We start from the raw sequence: 9,648 nt of genomic DNA, 5'->3' as shown, positions 1-9,648 counted from the left end.
ATATATGCATTTTATTTATCCACTTTATTAATGGGCACTGGGATCATTTCCCCTTTGGGCTATTAGGAATAATTCTATGAAGTCTGTATATAAGTTTTATGTGAATATATTTTTTTTTGAAATTGCTGATCAATTTTTCTTGTTCCTAAGCTTATGGTAAGTGTATATTCTCTTTACATTAGATTTCTTTATCCATGCTTCTGCATGCATAGTAATTTATTATTATTGTACAGAGTTCTAATGTATGTATAATTATTTTTAGTTTAGTTTAGGGGTATTTACATATCATTTCCAATTATTGGCAAGTGTAAATTGTGCTATAAATATTAAAATATACCTTTGTACAGTGAGGATATGAATACATATCTGTGGGTTATATATCTAGAAGTAGAGCTGGGTATTTTTAATTTTAGTAACGACTTCAGTTTGTCTAAGATGGTTGTACTCATTTATATTCCCACAAGCAGTTAGGAATGTTCTTGCTTAATTCACAACCTCATCAATACCAGACAATGTTTGGCCTTTTCATTTAAAAAAATGGAATTCCAGGTATTTAGTGGAATTTCGTTGCAGTTTTAACTTCTCAACTAAAATCAGGAATTGTTGCACATATAATTATAGAAGAAACTTTGAAGTGTATAAAAATGTTAAATATATCAGTTTATTTAAAATCTTCTTGCTAGTGAATTTTCTAGAAGTTTCTGCACTTGAGGAAACTAGAATGCCAAAGAAAGGCACTTTAATGTACTGTTCCAGTTTTAATGAAGTATTGTTGACAAAAGTGTGTGTGTGTGTGTGTGTGTGTGTGTGTGTATTTTTAAGGTATACAATGTGATGTTTTCATATACATATAATTGTGAAATAATTACTAAAATAAAGAAAATTATCATATCTATCATTTTACATAGTTACCATTTTTAGGAAGAATAAGAACATTTACATCTACTCTTTAGCACATTTAATACAATACATTATTAACTGTAGTCACTATACAGAACATTGATATTCTTAATTTATTAATCTTACAGCCAAATATGTGTACCCTTTTTCCACGATCTCCTCATACCCTACTCTCCCTAGCCCCTGACAGCCACTATTCTACTCTCTGCGTCTATGACTTTGAAGGTGTTAGATTCCACTCTTAAGTGAAATCATGCAGTAATTATCTTTTAATTCCTGGCTTATTTTAATTTACAAATAACTGGATTAATTAATTGGTATAAAATATCTATATGTTGCTGTTGAACTTTATTAAATTTGACTTGGTAAAGTCTTTTATATAGCCATTTGTAAAGTTATTGGAAAATATGGTGATAAAATCAAATTTGGCATGTGGTTTTAATGTTACTTTTAAGAATAGGAGAAAAGCAGAATGGATGGAATATGTATATAGACTTAAAAAGTTTCGGTGTGATGGAAATATTTCCAAGTTAGTATATAGCTTCTGCTCATAATTAGCCTGAAAATGAGTCTCCAACTTTTCTGCACCATCTAACTATACCAACACTTTCTAAGAATACAATAGGTATTTATACACCATGTTTTTTATCCATTCATCTGTTGAAGGGCACCTAGGTTGATTAAATAGCTTAGCTATTGTGAATTGAGCTGCTATAAACACTGATGTGGGCTGCATCACTGTAGTATGCTAATTTAAAACCTTTAGATATATACCGAGGAGTGGGATAACTAGGTCAAATGATGGTTCCATTCCTGCTTATATTTCTTAGAAAATTTTTTTTCTTTTACATCAGGATTTCACAGAGCAAATTTAAGTGTATCAGTCCCTCAGTGGTGGATGGGCTGATCTGTTTTCAGAAACCCACCCCAAATAATAAACCAGCCAAATTCTCCCTCAACCTAAGAACCAACACTTACACAAAAGTTAAGACCACAGAGCTGGGGATGTTGCTCAATTGTAGAGCACTTACCCAGCATGTGGAGGCACTGGGTACTGATCCCCAACAAGGCAAAACAAAGATGACAATCCAGATGGTGTGCTTTTTACTCCAAATGCACTTTTAGATTTTCTAGACTATATCCTGATCCTGATTTTACTCATGGTGCAGGGGAGGGAGTCTGTTATTAATAGGGTCAGTGGGCCTGGACTCTTGACTCCAGGCCTGCTTATAACTCTGTCAACTCATGGTGTACTCTGGCTATCCTTGGCCTTCATTCTTCCAGTTTGCAGAGCAATGATGAAATTAGAATTAGAATTTCATTGTAGTTTTAACTTCTCAACTAAAATCAGTAGTTGTTCTATATTTATGAGGGTCTGTTGCACAGGGGATCAAAATGGTGTTGCCTTACACCTTCCAGCCATGGCAGTAGTTTATAATTAAAGAATCTCAGTGGGTATGTGTGGCCCAAGTGTGTGATGTTCCGCCTTTCTAGAAAAATCTAAACATCTGCCTGTCCACACAGAGGACAGAGGAGTTAGTGTCCACCTTTCACACAATTACAGTTCCATTTCTCAACAGAGTGCTGGGCTTGTTCTAAGCATCTGCTTAAAAAAATAAGTGAATGAATGAATGTCAGCACAATAGACAGTACCTCTGAAAACCTAAATTCTACAGACTGCTTGTATGTGAATGCCAAAGTTGCTGAAGGGCCAGGCCTCTGGGGGAAAAATAAGTCTACACTGAGAAACAGGGCTTCCTTGATGACAGAGCTGAATCTTGTCCTCAGATTAGATCTCAGCACATTGATTGGCCTTTATTAGATGCTTGATAAATGAACAACGAAGGGAATAAAAGGTGTATGTGAAGAAGGTAAAGAGGAGGAGGTGAGGGGATGTGGGGGAAGGATGACCTCAGAAAATGAACTGGCCCAGACTTGGCCAACTTGGGTTACCTTGGAAGAGCAAAGAGAGCTCATTCCACATCAGGGACAAACAGGGCTCAGGGACCCTCAAATAATAGAGAATAAGAAGAAAAAGTAAAAGAGCCACACTGCATTCAAAATATCTGTTAATTACAAGGCTATTGGCTTTGATGTTTGAAAATCATCTATAGATTAGTTTATTAAGCCACAAAGCAGTTACCATTAGCACCCACTTTTAGGGAAAGAAGCCAATAAATATCCAAAACTTGATAGCTGGTGTCATGGTCCAAGACTACATCCAAAAGGAGTGGTTCTCCATCCAATCATGGACAGATCTCATCAGATTCTGCCCTTCATGTTTGTGAACACCTTCACACTGACTTTTGTGCTTGGGATGTTTAAGTAAGAAAAGTGACAAGATCCAGTTTGCTTTAGTATATTGGACATCTTTCTAATATAAACTATGAGAAAGCAATTCTGATTCAATGGAACAGATGCTGAAAGAGTCAAGATAAATGTCATCCATTATTAGCATGTAAACTAAGGGAAATATCAGGGAATTGAGTAGAATTCTGCCCCTATGGGAGATGTAAAGATCAAGTACAAAGTCATCCATAGAAAACATAAAGAAAGATGGACTCTCAAAGCATGGCTTTCCAGTTAGAATCAGTTCCTTGCTCACTATGTCAATTTCTTCTCCCAGCCCCCCTCAGGCTGGTTATCTAGGTTAATATGGTGAAGATCATGTTTGTCATAGTAAAGAAAAAAGTGATGGGCTGAACCCAGTGGCAGTGCTGAAAATCTTCCTGAGTCACACTTCGCCCAGGTTTCTCAGGGGAAGATGGACAGAGGGAAAGGATATTCTGGCACCAAGTGAGGGCTTGGCACAGTTCAGAGGTTCATTACTATACAGAAGTTCATTGCTATACAGATGTGTCCTGCCACCTGGAGGTCTAGGTGGCAGGACACACCCGTATAGCAATGAACTTCTATGGCTATGAGAGTATGCCATGCCTATACAAGAGACAGCAGTTCAAACCCCATTACACATGAGCAGATGGAGCAATATGGGTTAACCTGTCTCCCACGTGGGAATAACCCAGCTCCCATCTGGCTCTCCCAGGCTGTCCACTATGGGCTTAATGGAGCTTCCCACGTGGGAATGACCCAGCTCCATTAAGCCCATAGGGGGCAGCCTGGGAGAGTGGTGGTCAGGATTGGATAGGACATCATGGTAGACAGACCCCATCTGGTGTCCAAGGTGAGCTGGTTCATCTTCATCCCTCAAAGGTTTTGAACATGCACACAGCTGAAGGAGGTCTTGCTGACTGAGAACTTTGGAAGGCTTCTTCTAGTGAGACTGGGCAGATGTGGCAGGGTGGGTGGTGGGGGAACTGCCTTGAAAAAGCAGCTGAGAAATGGATGGATCAGGGTTTCCATAGACTTCAGAGACTGTGACTTGTGAACTAGGCAGTGTTTGTCTGGGAAGATCGAAAACAGGCCTCCCCAAGACCCATTAGGATGAAAAGTAGCCAAGAAAAGCCAGATTTGGGCTCCCAGAATGCAATGAAAAAATAGAGAGAGGGCTGTAAAGGATTCTAGGTTTCGGACTGAGCTGGTGGTGCCTTCTATCCATGATTCTGATCCTGACATTGGTTTGGAGGCAGAGACAGCCCTTCCCTCAACTTTTAAAGCCCTGGAGGTACAAGGACCAGGTAGAGGATGGGACTCAGCAAGGACCACAAAATTCCAGCCCCCAGTTTGTTCTCAGAGCAACAAGTATGGTATGGAGTTTGGGGGGCTTCAGTCTTGGGAGACAAGGGCAGGGTTGCAGGTCTGTCTTCTAAGCCTGGAAATATTTGTATCCCCCAGCTGGAAAATCTATTTTACCCTTCTGGAATCACCAGCTCTCTCCTCTCTTCTCAGTGAAAAGGAGAGTGGATGGGAGGGCAGTTTCACCCAGAGGGAGCCACCATTTCCTCTCTGAGGGACACCAAGCCCCTCTTCTGATCAGGACTCCCAGAGCCTACACAGACATTGTCTAGATATTCACTTACACAGGGCAAATGTTGCCCATTTTGTGCTCTCTGACCCATGGCTCTCTGTCTTTGGCTGGATCCACAGGCTTGACTGGTTTGGTTGTACATATCTGTCTCGTGCTGCAGCTGTGTGTATTGCCACAGATGTTGCTGGCTCATCTCCACCCTCTCCACCTCCAGCTAGTCCAGCTCCAAAGTTGTAGTCACCATCTCTTCAAACCACTTGAACTGGGTCTGGTTGTAGAGTTCCACACAGCACATGAGGTGTGGACTTCCTCTATGCCTTCTTGATGTCCTCCTCAGTCTTGTTGCTCAGCTTGATCTCCAGATGCTGTATCTTCATCTGAATGTCTTTCTGCCACTCTGTGAGGGCTTTCTGGGCCTTCTCTACAAATGCATAGAAGCTGGAGAGTTGCTTGCAGAGGTCAGCAACACGGTGGTCACACTTTTTCATGTCTTTCTTGAAGTTCTAATGAATGTTTATGACAGGCTTCTCTACCTTGCTGTGAAGGTTGGTGGAGAACTTGAGATGACTTTCTGCCTCATCTTTTTTACCTGGGCCATTGCTTCTTCCAGGGAGCTTTCCTTCTGGGCAGCCAAAGAGTTCTGAGAGAGCTTAGCCAAGTTCCTTGCATATTCTTCTTCAATCTTTATCCTCTGTCAGACGAATTCAGACATTTCTTTCTGCATTTGTTTGCCTTTCAGTTACTTTTGAAGCAGCATTTCAAACCCATCCATGGTTCCATTACCTTGAGGGTCCTTCTTATCAGCCCACAAGTAGTCACAGTGGCTCAACTCTGTTGGATTTAGCAGTTGCTGTTCACACATTGTATCTGGGTGAGGGAATGTCACCCAAAATATCATCATCTTTGTGTGGTCAACTTTGTTTTCAAGATTATATATTTTGTCTTCATTGCCTGAGGTTCTGTCTTCCAAATAGTCTCACCTGTTGGTGATGCTTTCCATTGAATTTTTAATTTGGTTCATTGATTCCTTCAGTTTTAAGATTTCTTCCTGGTTTCTATTCAGGATCTCTATCTCCTTATTGAAGTGATTTTTCACCTCTTGAAATTTACCTCTGATTTCACCCCTTATAACTTCCTTTAAGTCATGAAGCAATTTTATTAAGTACATTCTGAACCCCTTCTCTGACATTTCTGCTACTGTGATGTCTGTGGATTTTATTATTGGAGCATCATGGTTTGTTTGGAGTGCTTTATTCCCTTGTTTTTTTTTCTTGTTGTTCTTGTGTCTTCCCATTTACCCATGTGGATCTGAGGCCCTACAGTTTCTACCCAGTAGACTTATAATGTCCACTAAGGTTTCCAGTACCTCACCTTTAAGGAGGAAACCAATATCAACAGCACAGGTTCTACCATGCTTCATTCCCAGGATGGTTCCTGGATTGCAGATAATCGATAAACTCCCATAGAGAGTGAAAAATATGGACAATAGACCCCAGCCCATTCCTGGTATTTGAAGAATATCCTTACTGCTTTCCAGAGTAGTTGCACTAATTGGCAGCCCTACCAGCAAGGTATGAGTGTACCCTTTTCCCCCACATCCTTGACAACATTTATTGTTTCTTGTATTCTTGATAATTACCATTCTGACCAGAGTGAGATAAAATCTTATTGTAATTTTAATTGGCATTTCTCTAATTGCTAGAGATGTTGAACTTTTTTATATATTTGGTGGCCATTCATGATTTTTCTTCTGTGAAGTGTCTGTTCAGTTGCTTTGCTCATATATCAATTAGCTTATTTGTGACAAAATTGTTTACTACTCAGCCATAAAGAATGACTATATGACATTTGCCAGTAAATGGATGGAACCAGAGACTATAATGGTAAGTGAAATAAGTCAATCCCCCAAAGCCAAATGTCAAATATTTTATCTGGTATGTGGAAGCTAACCCACAATAGGAGGGAGGGGAGGAATAGAAGTTGGATATATTGGACAATGTGGGATGCAGGGAAGAAAGGTGGGATAGAAAAACAAAAGTAAGAAGGGATAGGAGAACAAAAAACAGTGGAAAGAATCTGATATAAACATCCTATGTACATACATGAAAACATCATAGTGAATCACACCATCATGTACATCCACAAGAATGGGGTCCTAACTAGAATAAGATATATTTCATGCTTGTATAATTATATTAAAATGGATCTTACTGCCATGTATAACTAAAACACTTCTCAGAAAATAAAATATAAGGTAGAAATCCAAGGCATAATTAGTAATTGTGAGACAAATGTGAAACATTTACAGGAAATATTTTCCATTTTACATAAAAATTTCAAAAGAGTTCCATAAGATTACTTCCTAAATTAAAAATACAACAAACTATGTGTTATGTACATATATGAATATTTCACAATGAATTTTACTCTCATACATAACTATAATTCACCAGTTTAAAAAATAACTTTTAGTGAAGAAGTTATTAAAACATATTCATGCACAAAAGAAGTATAACAGAAACATTCCTTTGGCATTATATTTAAAGGATATAGGAGAAATTGCTTACGAAATTGGCTTTATTGAAAGTGTTCTTACTTCTAAATTAAACCCTAACCCTAACCCTTACATTAATTTTTGGCAACTATATATTTTTGGTTGAGATAGCACAACCATTTGGATATATAGCAGTCAACTTTTAACCATACCTTAACAGACTATCAAGGTCAATAAAAACCTTTAAAATTGTGAGGTTGTAGACATATATGATGGAAAACATAAAACTAATGAATTCTTACACTTACTGTTAGAATAAATAAATTTTCCAAAGCATAATTTCACAGAGAAATAAAAAGACAACAAAATTTTAATTTAAACATCATAGGAGTCCAGACTAAATGAAAACCAGGATAAGAAAAATATTTATAATTTAGACAGGGGCTAAGAAAAATATTCAAATAGCAATTTAAAATAATATATACTTTATAATTTTTTTTCTAAATGGTTGACTATTTGCATGAATATATATATATAATACAAATACATTCACCTTAGTAAAAAATCAGTTAATCTATGTTTCTATCTGAACTAACACCCTACGTGTATTTAATGCTAAAGAGAAATGAAGAAATTTACTATAAATGATAAACTTTTGCATAATAGTACTTGTTTCTGGTGAATAAGGTAAACGTCTCTTCCCATTTAATATACAAACTGAAACAAGGACAGACCTAAAGGTAAGGCTGAGTTCACATTGTTACCTGTTGACAGAGCAAGAGTATAATCCCAGGCTCCCTGACTCCTTGCCATATGATGTTATTAACTGTCTGTAACCTGCAATCTTTTCAGTCCCATGAAGACACTACTTCTGTTTTTCAGTGGAAAAAGTTATTTAACATAATTGACCAGGTCACATTCACACAAACAAGCAAGAGTTTTAAGAACAACATTTAACTTTGCCAAGACATTTACCCTCAAATGTTTTATTCCACTTTTTATTATCCTGTTTTCTTTGATTTTAAAGAAACACTGGCCATAACCAATTGAATTTATATGCCAATAAATTAGGAAGGTTAAAAGAAATGGGTAAAATTCTAGACATATATGACCTAAGAAAACTGAACCAAAAGAATTCTAGAAAATATAAACTAATAAATAAAAAGCCTTCCAACTAAGAGCCCAGAAACAGATGGATTCACAACTGAATTTTATCAGATCTTTCAATAAGAAATAAAACCAAAATGTGTCAAATTATTTCATGAAATTGAAAGGAAGCAAATGCTTCCAATTTTATTCTATGAAGCCTGTATCACTCTGATACTAAAAATGGATAAAGATACTTCAAGAAAAGAAAACTAAAGACCAATTCCATTTTTAAACATAGATGCAAATTTCTTAGTGAGATTTTAGCAAATCCAATTCAAAAGCATAGTAAAAAGATTATAGATCATGGTCAAGTTGGTTTCATCCTAGGGATATAAGGATGGTTCAACATACACAAATCAATGACTGTAATATATCATACAAATAGGACCAAGGAGAAGGGTCACATGATATAGAAAAAGTCTTTGACAAAATTCAAAACTCTTTTCATGGTAAAAATTCTGATTAAGAATAGAAGAAATTTACCTGCATATAACAAAGGTGTATAATGGGGGGTGCTGAAAGTTTTTCCTCTAAAATCAGGGACAATACAAGAATGTCTATGCTCCTTACTCCTACTCAATATAGCACTTGCTTAGCTAAACAACCAGGAAAGAGGAAGACATAAAAGGGATACAAGTAGAAAAGGAAGAAGCCCAGTTATCCCTGTTGTAGTTAGTGGCCCTTAAAAACTCATTGTAAAAAAATTCAGATATGTTCAAAGGTTAAATGAGTAGATTATGAGAGCTGTAACATAGTAAGTGAATTAATCCATTTGATGGATTAATAATTAAAATGGATTAAATATAGGCAAATAGGGAGTAACTGGAGGTAGTAGGTTACTGGGGCATGCCCCTGAGGACTATATTATCCTTAGCTCCTTTTACTCAAGCTTTCTGTTTCATAGCTGTCATGAACTAAGCAGCTTTTCACCATCCCCTTCCATCATGATGTTCTGCCTCACCTCTGCCCAGAGCTATGGAGTTGGTTAACTATTGACTGAACCTCTGAAACCATGAACTGTAATAAAATTTTCATCCTCTAAGTTGTTCTTGGTTACACTGGTAACAGTTATGCAAAACTAACAGTCTATTTTCTGATTATATGATCCTGTACTAAAGGTTTCACCAGAGGATTTATAGAGCTGATGAATTCAACAAAGTACCAGTATATTAAATTA

General features: G+C 37.2%; 1 pseudogene; it reads right to left on the bottom strand.

Annotated features, from left to right (window-relative positions):
* Positions 1 to 4,876: 4,876 nt before the first annotated feature.
* LOC114082659 (growth arrest-specific protein 7 pseudogene) lies at positions 4,877 to 5,729 on the bottom strand (annotated as a pseudogene).
* Positions 5,730 to 9,648: the final 3,919 nt, after the last annotated feature.

Source organism: Marmota flaviventris, chromosome X (genome assembly GCF_047511675.1).
Source record: "Marmota flaviventris isolate mMarFla1 chromosome X, mMarFla1.hap1, whole genome shotgun sequence".
In the NCBI taxonomy this organism is placed as follows: domain Eukaryota; kingdom Metazoa; phylum Chordata; class Mammalia; order Rodentia; family Sciuridae; genus Marmota; species Marmota flaviventris.
This window is presented reverse-complemented; position numbering and strand designations above follow the sequence as displayed.